We start from the raw sequence: 12,724 nt of genomic DNA, 5'->3' as shown, positions 1-12,724 counted from the left end.
GATTAAGCTTGCTTAGTATTATTATGGTTTCATTAGAGCATTGTTAGTATTCTATTAGAATTAAGATTTTGTTATTATAATTTCCATTCTTCCTTCCACAGCCAGGTACTCAGAGCATACTCAAGGAAGACTTCACGTATTATGACAACGCATACATGGATAACTTACTTTGTAAGTTAAAACATGTCGCTAGCAAAGTCAACATGTTTTGGAGATCCTACAAGACATCGCTACGTAGCTCATAGTTAAAAATATATATATAGAAGTAAAAATGAAGCTTTCTTCACTCCTGTCAATGCCATTCTAAACTTTAGTCTTGTTTTAAGACTTTCTAGTCTTCTTGTTTTTGGCAATAGCCATTCTAGTTAATATTACATTACCTTTGGAGTAACTTTCTAGTTTTCTTCAGTGACACGAGAGTATATCAAGGATTCTTTTTTTTTGACATTTATATCTTTGACAATTTGACAAGAGTGCTAAAATACTATTTTTATCTTATTTTAGAAGTAAGTGGATTATTTTACTTCTATTGTTATATTTTAAAGGATACAAACTACCCACCTTATAAACAAAAAAGTCTTATTTTTTAATATTGATCTTTTCTTAAAGAGAGTGGATTATCCCTCTTTATGGAAATTTTTATTAAAGGTTGTGAATTATCCTCCTTCAATTTAAATTTTTTGGATTTTTATGAGTTGCCTAAGGAAGAAAAAATTATGGATGCTACTCCTAGCATAAGTGAGACAAGATTTGCAACTATTGCAGATCTTCATGAGCTTATCAATACTCTTAGAGTGGAAATCTCACGTATTTCTAACATGAATCAAGAAAGTACTATGCTTATATCTATGGAAGAAATTCAGAGTTTGCAATAAGAAGTTGTGCAATTAAAGGAAGCAAGTAGATCAACCTTACAACCAAATCCACAGAGTTTTGCTTCAACAAATATGACGAGAGCAAGGATTACTATGCTTGAGAAGTTTGATGGAACAAGATCAAAATTTTGAGGATTCTTGCAAGAAATCAAGTTCTATTTAAGCTTGCACTTTTTCCAATATCTTGATGGATTTACTCAATTTGGATTCATAAGTACACTTCTATCAGGAAGTGTTCTCTCTTGGTTTACACATTTAATAGAAAAAGATTTGCAACTCATTTATGATTTGAATTCATTACTAAAAATGTTTATGGCCATATTTGGAGAAAGTGATTGAGAACGAGTAGCATAAACCAAACTCTTATTTTTACGACAAGGATCACAATCAACTACTACATATGTCACTAAATTCTAAAATCTAGTTTGTAATATGGACTGGAATGATAAAGCACTTATTAATCAACTTCAATATGGATTGAAAGATAGTGTCAAAAATTTATTATTAACAATGTCGAAAGAAAAATCTTTAGAACAATTTATTGCTCAAGCCATTACATGCAATAATTGATTATTTGAAAGATGTCAAAAATAAAGACTTGGCTTGAGAGGAACAAGTCAAGTAATGGTAGCAATTTCTAATTTTTTTGAAATGTATTCATCAAGACCAGAACGAATGCAAATTGATACAATATGTTTTAAATCTCTCACAGAGTAGGAAAAGTTTTAATATTGATAAGAGGATTTGTGTTTATATTGTAGAGAAGCTAAGTACACTTCTCAATATTATCTAAAGAAGCAATGCAATCACAAAATGAGGAGCACAATTACCAAAGAAGATAATGTCTCAAAAAATAAGTTTTTTCAAATATGATAGGGATTGTGCGATTGGAATCATATGCAACACCTAGTAAAGGCCCTATTCTCTCCTCAAACCTCTCACCTTGTTTTATAATAGATGTATGTTTAGAACCTAAAAATCACAAAGACTTTGCCTTAATAGATTCAAGACCCTCAGCTTCTTTTATAGACAAAGATTTTGTCAAAAATCAAAAAATACCTTTAGTCAAAAAAATAAATCCGTACATATAGAAATCATAGATGGTCATTCATTGTTTTCTGAAAATATTACCTATGAGACTGTTCTTTTAGATGTAACAATTAAAGATCATAATAGTGTAGTAGTATTTAATATAATAAGATCTCTATCCAATCTTGTTATCTTAGGATTATTGTGGCTAAAAAAATATAATCCTCAAATAAATTAAATTTCTTGTAACTTTAACTTTTCTAGTAGTATAAACCAAGATCGAGTTAGTGAAGTAGAAGCACAAAAGTCTAGTACATCCAAATCTTCACTAATAGGTATGAGAGCTTTCATGCATGCTGTAAAAGAAGGATCATCTTTTGCTCTATATACTACATCCATTTCTGATGGTGAAGAAACATTAAGTGGTATTTCTAGTCAATATCAAGAATTCCAAGATGTTTTTGAAAAAAAATATAGATAATCTTCCAAAGCATCAACTTCATGATTGTTCAATTGATTTGTAAGAAAGAGCTCGAGTACCATTCAAATCAATCTATAGCTTATTACAAAATGAGTTGGTTGCATTAAAAGAATACATTGATGAAAATTAAGCAAAGAACTTCATGCGCCATTGTAAATCTCTAGTTGAGGCTCCTATCTTATTTGTGAGGAAGAAAGATGGATCTCTATGAATGTTTGTGGATTATTGAGGTTTCAATAAGATCACCATCAAGAATAAGTATCCTCTGCCTTAAATTTTAGGACTTCTTGATCAACTCAATTAAACAAAGATCTATATGAAAATAAATCTATGAGGAGCATACAACTTAGTTTGTATCAAAGAAGGAGATGAATAAAAGACTACTTTTTGAAGTAGGTATGGATATTTTGAATATAATGTCATGCTTTTTGGATTCATAAATGCATTAGCCACTTTTTAACATCTTATGAATGATATTTTTTGTAAGTTTCTACATGATTTTGTCATTTACTATTTAGACGACATTCTAATCTACTCTAAGAATACAAAAGAACATAAACTTCATGTTTGTCATATATTACAAAAACTTAGAAATATAAGATTATATGCCAAGCTGAAAAAGTGTGTATTCTACATTACTCAAGTTGACTTTTTAAGATACATCATTTCCAACAAATGCCTTATGATAAATCCCACAAAGGTCCAAACTATCATAGATTGGAAGATTCCAAGAACAATACAAGATGTGTAATATTTTTTAGGCTTTGCTAATTACTACCAAATCTTCATCAAGAACTTTTTTCAAGTTGTAGCTCCATTTATACGTTTGACTTGTAAAGATAAGCTCAAGTAGAATAAAAAAACACAACATCATTTGATACTTTAAAGAAGGAGTTTACTTCTATACCAATCTTACATTACAACAATTTTTTCAAGATATTTTTTATAGAAATAGACGCATTAGACTTTGTTGTGGGTGCCATGTTGTTACAAATGGAAACAGATGACAAACTCCACCCAGTAGCATTCCATTTCAAGAAATTTTCAGTAGTCAAGATTAATTATGAGATCCATGACAAAGAACTCCTTGCAATTGTGGATTCATCTCAAAAATAGGATCATTATCTAAAAGGTGCCTCAAGTCCAATCACCATATATATGGATCATAAGAACCTTGAGTACTTCATGTTAGCACATATTTTGAATCATCGTCAAGCTTGTTGGAACATGTCTTTATCCAAATTCAATTTCAAGATGACGTATCAACTCAAAAAACAACAAAGTCTATCAAACATTCTTTCTAGATGTTCTTATCTTATACCAAAAGAAGGAGACGCTTCTTTTGATTAACAAAGAACAATCCTCTTGAAGCCCGAGTATTTTCATCTTTAAGCAATAAAATCAATACTAACTGTTGATTCAATCTTTGTCAAGCAAATTCAATCAAGTATATTCTTTGATTTTCTTGTTTATGATATCAAGAATACTTCCTCTAAATCCTATCTCACTTCAAAGTTTGAATTCAAGAACAACCTTCTATATTTCAAAGATCACTTACATATTTGAGAAGGCGAGGCAAAATTACGTGTCTTTCAAGCTCGTCATGATTTTTTAGCAATTGAACATTTTGGATACAATAAGAATTTGGAGCTAATATCAAAAGATTTTTGGTGGCCTCAAATGTAGAAGGCAATCAAATACTTTGTACAATCATGCAATACTTGTTCAAGATCCAAAACTCCTCGCCATCAATCTTATGGACTGCTTCAATTGTTACCTATTCCAGAACAACTATGGTCTTTTGTTTCTATGGATTTTATGATGGATCTCTCAGTCTCAAGTTCATATGATTCCATATTTGTAACCATAGATTGCTTCACCATAATGGCACATTTTGTACCATATACAAAATCTATTTCAAGTGAAGAAACAACTAAGCTTTTTATCAACAATATCTGTCGCTATCATGGATTGCCCAAGGATATTATATCTGATAGGAAGACTCAATTTATATTAAGATTTTAGAGAACCTTATTCAAGATTCTAAAAGTGGATATAAAGCTCTCTTTATCTTTCTATCATGAAACTGATGGACAAACGAAATGGGCGAATCAAATTTTGGAACAATATTTGAAGTATACCATCAACTATCATTAAGATGATTGGACAACTCTTTTGCCATTGGCAGAGTTTGCATACAATAATTCAATACATTCTTCTATTCAAAAAATACTTTTTTTTTCTAATTATTGTTATCATTCATGACTTGATACTTTTGAATTTTTAAAAGCTAATAATCCTACGGCCAAAGATTTAACAAATCATTTATCAGAGCTACATGCAACAATGAAGATACAATTAAAAGAAGCTCAAGGATGACAAAAGATCAATGCAGATGCCTATTGCAAGGAATAACCACAATTCAACATAGATGATAAGGTATGGTTACTTCATCACAATATCAAGGCTACTTATCCTTGTAATAAGGTGGACTATCGTAGGCTGCAAATTTTTTTTTATTTGTGAACAAATCAATCATCTTACTTATCGATTACATCTATTGGAGTCTATGAAGATCTACCCTATATTTCACGTATCCTTCTTTGAGTCATATAAGATAGTGAATATTTTGGAAAGAAGACAAATGCCACCTCTTCCTATAAAAATGGATAATAATCAACAGTTCGAGGTGGAAGAAGTTTTAGACTCAAGGCAGTACTGAAATAGGTTGAAATATCTTGTTCATTGGCGTGGATATGATATTAGTGAATAATAGGAGCCATCAAAGAAACTTGTAAATGTAGTAAAGAAAGCTGAAGCTTTTTATCAACGAAATCTATGAAAATCAAGATAAAGAATAGCAAATCTTTGCTATAAAAGAAATAAGATCAAAAGAAGATAGCATTCTACTTTCTATCTTTCTTTATAGCTTATGTATATTTGTGATGTTAAGAAGATGGAGAACCAATAACTAGCAGATTTAACTTAAGAGCTTTCATTTGTAAACTTATCAGATGAGACATTGTAATTGTTCCAACCTTCAAGACGATGAAATCAAAATGAAGATCTCCAAGAACGACATGTCTTTCTTCGATTAGATGGTGAGATACAACATGTTTGGTATCACGACCTTGGAAGAGACTTCCACAGTTAGGTGATTTTATTAGAGATAGGAATAACTTTTGACGGTATTCCAAATGTTTTATTTGAACGAAGTTAAGAAGGCCTCAATAATGACCAAATAACAAGGTAGTCTTCTCGCCCTGGTATGGAAGACTATTGATGGCTGAGACAGCCTATCAACCAACTTCAAAGAAAGCAAAGATTGGAATTTGTGGCAAATATAATTCGCCGCATCTTGGACTTCTTCAACATATGAAGACCACTCCTTATAGAACTCGTTCCTAGGAGGGGGGATAATGTCACGAACATACATATTTACTTCAATAATTACTTATATGATTAGATAGAAATAGATAAATATAGATTAATTTCATAAAATCTTTTAGTCTAGCTTTCTAGAAGCTTCATAAATATGGTTTTGATTTTAGATGTGTTTGTAGGTTGGAAACTTGGCTAATAAGTTAACCACGTGTTGGTAGCTTGTGGAACAAGTTAACTCCATATAATAGCTCATTAATCAAATTAACTATGTGGCACATATATAGATAATTTGCCTTGCAAGTTAAGACATGTGGCTAGCAAAGTCAATATGTTTTGGAGGTCCTATAAGACATCGCTACATAGCTCCTAGTTAACAATATATATGGAGGTAAGAGGAAAGTCTTCTTCTCTCTTGTCAATACTGTTCTAGTCTTTAGTCTTGTTTCATGACTTTCTAGTCTTCTTGTTTTTGGCAATAGCCATTCTAATTAATATTACATTACCTTTGGAATGACTTTCTAGTTCTCTTTGGTGACATAAGAGTATATCAAGGATTCTCTTTCTTTGAGAATCATGCCCTTGACATTTGGTTGTTGATCTTCCATCTCTTTAGCATCACAAATATACAAAAGCTAGAAAGAAAGATAGTGTCATGGACATACATTGGAAGATTCTTCGAATATTCTTCTAGAATATTCTCTAAAGATTCTCTAAAGATTCCTTTAGAAGGTTCTAGAAGATTCTTAGAATATTTCCTAAAGATTCTCTTAGAAGGTTCTAAAATATTCTTAGAAGGTTCTAGAATATTCTGATAGATTCTAGGAAGTTGCTCGAGAAGTTTCCTAATTAGTAGAAGTTGTTGGAGAAGCGTCCTAGTTAGCGGAAGTAGCTCGAGAAGCTTCCTATTCAGTAGTATATATAGGAGTCGAGGCTGAAGGGTTCTTCAGTCTCGACAACACATCTCTTGGAGTTCTAGCTCACCTTTCTGGTGTTGTTCTTGTACTCATCTGATTAATCCAGTTCTTCTTGAACTTCTTGTCTAGTTTTCTTGTCTGTATTTTGTATCCGTGACAGTTTGTCGAGACTACATTTTCACTGGTATCAGAGCTAGTTCCTTCTTGTTAAAGAGTGGATTACCCCTCTTCTTGAAGGTGTGCTAGTGTTTTAGAGGTTGCGGATTACCCTCCTCTAAACTGATATCTCTTCTTTCTCAATATTGGAGCCTTATTCTTCTTGGAGAGAGTGGATTACCCCTCATCTTGGAGTCTTAAGGCGTTTTAGAGGTTGCAGAGTACTCTCCTCTGAACCAATATTGTCCTCTTGTCAAAACTCTTTTTTCTTCTTTCTGAAGGTTAGCCGAAGGTTAAGACGTTAAAATGGCTGAAAGTTTGGAATCCAAACTAGACGCCATCATAAATGCTCTTGCCTCGTTGTCACATAGGACAACAGAGATCGAAGGAGTCATGGTAGGACTCCATAACAATGGAGCATCTGGGATAGCGCCATCTAAAGCATATCAGCCTCAAACTTCTGTACCAGAAGAAGCAGTTCTACCTCCATTTCAACAAGATCGAGTAGTCCTACAACGAAAGGAGCCTCGAATTAGTCTTCCGGATAAGTTTGATGGAACTCGTTCCAAGTTTCGAGGTTTTGTCAACCAAATCAGGTTGATAACAATTTTACAGCCCGAACGTTATCCGACGGAGGAAGCGCGTGTTGGGCTTGTTGGAACCTTGCTTACAGCACAAGCTCTGTCTTGGTTTACTCCCTTGTTTGAGAAGCGATCGCCAATCCTGAGCAACTTTGAAATGTTCTTGGAGGCGTTTGCAGAAGCATTTGGCGAGCATGATAAAGTTCGATGGGCTACAACAAAGATCCGATCGCTACGACAAGGAACACGCTCTGCATCAGTCTATGCCTCGGATTTCAGTCAATTGGCAAGTGACATTAATTGGGGTGAAGAGGCGTTGGTGAGTCAGTTTTATTGGGGCTTGAAGGATGATGTGAAGGACTTGCTGTTATCTCTTCCTGATCTTCAAACGCTCAACGAAGCTATTAGCCAAGCTGTAAAGTGTGACAACCGCCTATTCCAGCGTCGCCAAGACCAACGTCCAAGACACCAAATGACTCGTTACGATGTGACTATGTCTGCAAATAGCTTAAACTCACATTCGGAGGCAACAGACATGCAAATCGACATGGCACGTGTCCGATCTCTTACTCCAACAGAGAAGAAACGGCGTATGGAGGAAGGGTTATGTTTGTACTGTGGAGAAGAAGGTCACAAGGTTGGAAATTGCCCAAAGAAGCAAAATTGGCACCCTGTCAAGACTAGAAGTGCGATGATTCCGGAAAACGACGACGCCCAGCCACAGTAGGAACCGTGCGGCTGGACAATCTAATATCACGACAACAATCAGGTTCCTCCTTCTCTGTCCAACCTGCCCGTTGTTTTACAATTCCTTTGTTTTTAGGCCCTCAAAAACAAAAAACTTTAGCTTTATTGGATTCGGGGGCATCTACTTGTTTTTTAGATGAAGAGTTTGCTAAACGCCACAAGATCCGTTTAGTATAGAAGTCCAAACCTGTTCACGTAGAGGTGATAGATGGACGACCCTTATTGTCAGGCAACGTTACCCACGAATCAGAACCTGTAGAAGTGGTGTTTAAGGACCATAGTAGTCACGTTATTTTTAATATTATTAGAACCCCATCAAGCCCTGTTATCCTTGGTCTTTCTTGGTTAGAAGATCATAATCCGTCCATTGATTGGAGGCTACGAAGGATAACATTTCCTGAAAAAAATAATAATAAACCTGTTGGTAGAACCTACATGAAGAAATCCATGTTTATTGGAGCGAGAGCGTTCTTAAGATCGTCCAAGGAAGGCGCACCATTTGTCATTTATGCAGCTCCAACTAGCGGCGAGAATATCTCAACATCGAATATACCAGAGCAATATAAGGATTTTGAAGACGTGTTTCAGAAGAAGAACGCCGATATACTGCCGGAACATCGACCATATGATTGCGCCATAGACTTAGAGGAAGGAGCGCAACCACCTTTTGGTCCAATATACAACCTATCACAGACAGAGTTGGCAAAATTGCGGAAGTACATCGATGAGAATCTAGCCAAGAATTTTATTCGACATTCAAAGTCGCCAGCTGGAGCACCAATCCTATTCGTGAAGAAAAAGGATGGCTCACTGCGGATGTGCGTGGACTACCGAGGACTCAACAAGGTGACCAAGAAAAATCGCTATCCCTTACCTTTGATCTCCGGCCTCTTAGATCAACTTGGACTTGCAAGAATTTTTACAAAGATTGATTTAAGAGGAGCCTACAACCTTGTGCGAATCAAAGAAGGAGATGAATGGAAGACAGCCTTTCGTACAAGGTATGGCCATTTTGAGTACAATGTCATGCCTTTTGGTCTTACCAATGCTCCAACGGTCTTTCAGCATATGATGAACGACATCTTTCGGGAGTACCTCGATGACTTTGTTGTCATCTATCTGGATGATATTTTGATATTTTCCAAGAATGAAGAAGAACATGAGAAGCACGTTTGTTTGGTTCTTGAAAAACTACGTGAACGAGGACTCTACGCCAAGTTGGAGAAGTGTCAATTTCACCAGAATGAGATGGAATTTTTGGGCTTCATTGCGACTACAGAGGGCTTGAAGATGGATCCAAAAAAGGTGGAAGCAATTATATCTTGGGAAGTTCCGAAGACGGTTAGAGATGTTCAGTGTTTTCTTGGATTTGCTAACTTCTATCGGATCTTCATGAAGAATTATTCACAAGTTGCTGCACCACTCACGCGTCTAACAAGCAAAGACAAGCTCGAATGGGGATCACAAGCAGCAAAAGTATTTCAAGATCTCAAGACGGCATTCACTACGGCTCCAATCTTGGTACACCCTGACTTTGCAAAGGCTTTCTATTTAGAGACCGATGCTTCAGATTTTGCTTTGGGAGCTGTGCTTTCACAGATGGGCATAGACAAGAAGCTTCACCCAGTTGCGTTCTATTCACGAAAGTTCTCTGCTGCTGAGATCAACTACGAGATCCACGACAAAGAGCTGCTTGCTATAGTGGATGCCTTCCAAGAGTGGCGTCACTTCCTCGAAGGAACTGCACATCCAGTGACTGTTTATACGGACCACAAGAATTTGGAGTATTTCATGACAGCTCGAATTTTGAATTGTCGTCAAGCTCGATGGAATATGTCTCTATCACGATTTGACTTTATTATCACCTACCGCCCTGGAAAACAGCAAGGATTATCTGACGCATTATCGAGGAGATCGTATCTTGCGCCAAAGGCTGGAGAAGCAGCGTTTGATCAACAATGTACAACATTGTTGAAACCAGAAAAATTCAGGATTTTTGCTACTGTTGCAACTATCGATGACGGCTTCCTCAACGAGGTACGTACTGCGACCATTGAGGATTCTATAGCTCTTGACATCAAACAACGTGTCGATAATGACAAGTTTAAGGTGGAGGGAGATCTTCTGTATTTTGAGGAGCGGTTGTATATCCCAAAAGGACCAACTCGACTCCGAGTACTTCAATCTCGCCACGACTTTCCAGCTGCGGGACATTTTGGATTCAACAAGACTTTGGAGCTCATTTCACGAGATTTTTGGTGGCCCCAAATGTGGAAGGATGTGAAGGAATTTGTCCTTTCTTGTGATGTTTGTTCAAGATCCAAGATCCCTCGACACCGTCCATATGGACTTCTCCAGCCATTGCCTATTCCGCACCGACCATGGTCTTCAGTTTCTATGGACTTCATTACGGACCTACCGCCATCGAATTCATTTGACAGCATCTTTGTTGTGGTGGATCGATTTACAAAGATGGCGCATTTCGTGCCTTGCAAGAAAACATCGTCAAGTAAAGACACCGCAAGACTCTTTCTTGATAACATATATCGTTATCATGGCCTACCAGATGATATCGTGTCAGATCGAGGTACTCAGTTTGTATCCAAGTTTTGGAGGTCCCTCTTTGAGATATTGAAGGTAGATATTAAGCTCTCTTCGGCTTTTCATCCTCAAACTGACGGTCAAACGGAGCGGGTGAATCAAGTTTTGGAGCAATATTTACGATGCACCATCAACTATCAACAAGATGATTGGACTGCATATCTACCGCTTGCTGAGTTCGCATACAACAACACTCTTCATGCGTCAACTCAACAAACACCATTCTTCTCCAACTACGGATACCACCCCAAGCTCGATTTATTGAGTTCTTCAGCAAATAACAACCCAGCAGCTGAAGGATTTGTGAAGCAACTATCGGAGCTTCAAGCGACGTTGAAGCTTCAATTGCAATCTGCCCAAAAGAGTTACAAGGCATCTGCAGATAAATATCGAAATGAGGCGCCTACTTTTAAAGTTGGAAGTAAAGTATGGCTTCTTCGACGGAATATCAAGACCAAGCGGCCATGTGACAAATTCGACTATCGGAGATTAGGGCCATTTGTTATCGGGAAGCAGATCAATCCGGTGGCATATCGTCTGGAGTTACCAGCTACTATGAAAGTACATCCAGTCTTTCACGTGTCTTTGTTGGAACCTTATCGAGAGTCAGCTTTTCCCCAAAGAGTACAAAGTCCGCCACCAAGTATCGAAATTGAAAACCATGAGGAATACGAGGTGGAAAAGGTACTAGATTCACGGCGTAATAGAAGAAAATTGGAGTATTTAGTGCATTGGAGTGGATACGACATCAATGAACGAACGTGGGAGCGTGCCAAAAATCTTGCCAATGCGCCAAAAAAGGTACAAGAATTTCATCAACGATATCCTCATAAACCTAAGCCGATTCAACGATAGCTTCTTGCTGAAGCTTGCTCATCAAGTAGCATAAAAAGGGAGGAGGGCACCTCCAAAACCCATAGTTCGATAGTGTAGAACTTTGTTAGCAACTATAGTTTGCTCTCATCATTTTAGCCTTTAGACATGGATAGTCAAGATACTACACTTGTTATGTCATCTCAAGCGACTAGCTCACGAAGACGATCGCGAGATGAAGAACCGCCTGCACCACGACGACGTCGGAGGATACCGAGCAACAGATCGCTAGTAATTGTATTTGAGGTCGAGCCTGCCTACGACAGTCAGCCAGAAGGTGTGTTTGGAGGACAGTTTCACAATGAAGACACAGAAGTCCACGCTTGGTCAGAGGTTGAAGGTGTTGGTCACTACCGTTGGCTCCAAGGGCCGATGAATCATTTGCCTCGCGAACAACAATTGGAATTCATAGCGGATGTGATGCGACAGATTTTCATTTTCTTGCGTTGGTATTAATTGATAACAACATTGCTTCTCGGAGACCTCGAAGCTAGAAGAGGAGGTGATGTCATGGACATACATTGGAAGATTCTTCGAATATTCTTCTAGAATATTCTCTAAAGATTCTCTAAAGATTTCTTTAGAAGGTTCTAGAAGATTCTTAGAATATTTCCTAAAGATTCTCTTAGAAGGTTCTAGAATATTCTTAGAAGGTTCTAGAATATTCTGATAGATTCTAGGAAGTTGCTCGAGAAGTTTCCTAATTAGTAGAAGTTGTTGGAGAAGCGTCCTAGTTAGCGGAAGTAGCTTGAGAAGCTTCCTATTCAGTAGTATATATAGGAGTCGAGGCTGAAGGGTTCTTCAGTCTCGACAACACATCTCTTGGAGTTCTAGCTCACCTTTCTGGTGTTGTTCTTGTACTCATCTGATTAATCCAGTTCTTCTTGAACTTCTTGTCTAGTTTTCTTGTCTGTATTTTGTATCCGTGACAGATAGAAGGTAGAATGCAATCTTTCCTTAATCTTGTGTCTTTTATAGCAAAGACTTATTATTCTTTATCTTAATTTAGATAGATATTATTGATAAAAAGCCTCTACCACTTTTATTGCATTTGCAAGATTTTTTACTAGCTCTCATAGGCAT

The sequence above is a fragment of the Physcomitrium patens genome, chromosome 9 (genome assembly GCF_059467195.1).
Source record: "Physcomitrium patens ecotype Gransden chromosome 9, ASM5946719v1, whole genome shotgun sequence".
In the NCBI taxonomy this organism is placed as follows: Eukaryota; Viridiplantae; Streptophyta; class Bryopsida; order Funariales; family Funariaceae; genus Physcomitrium; species Physcomitrium patens.
The sequence above is the reverse complement of the archived record's forward strand: the minus strand, read 5'-3'. Positions refer to the sequence as shown.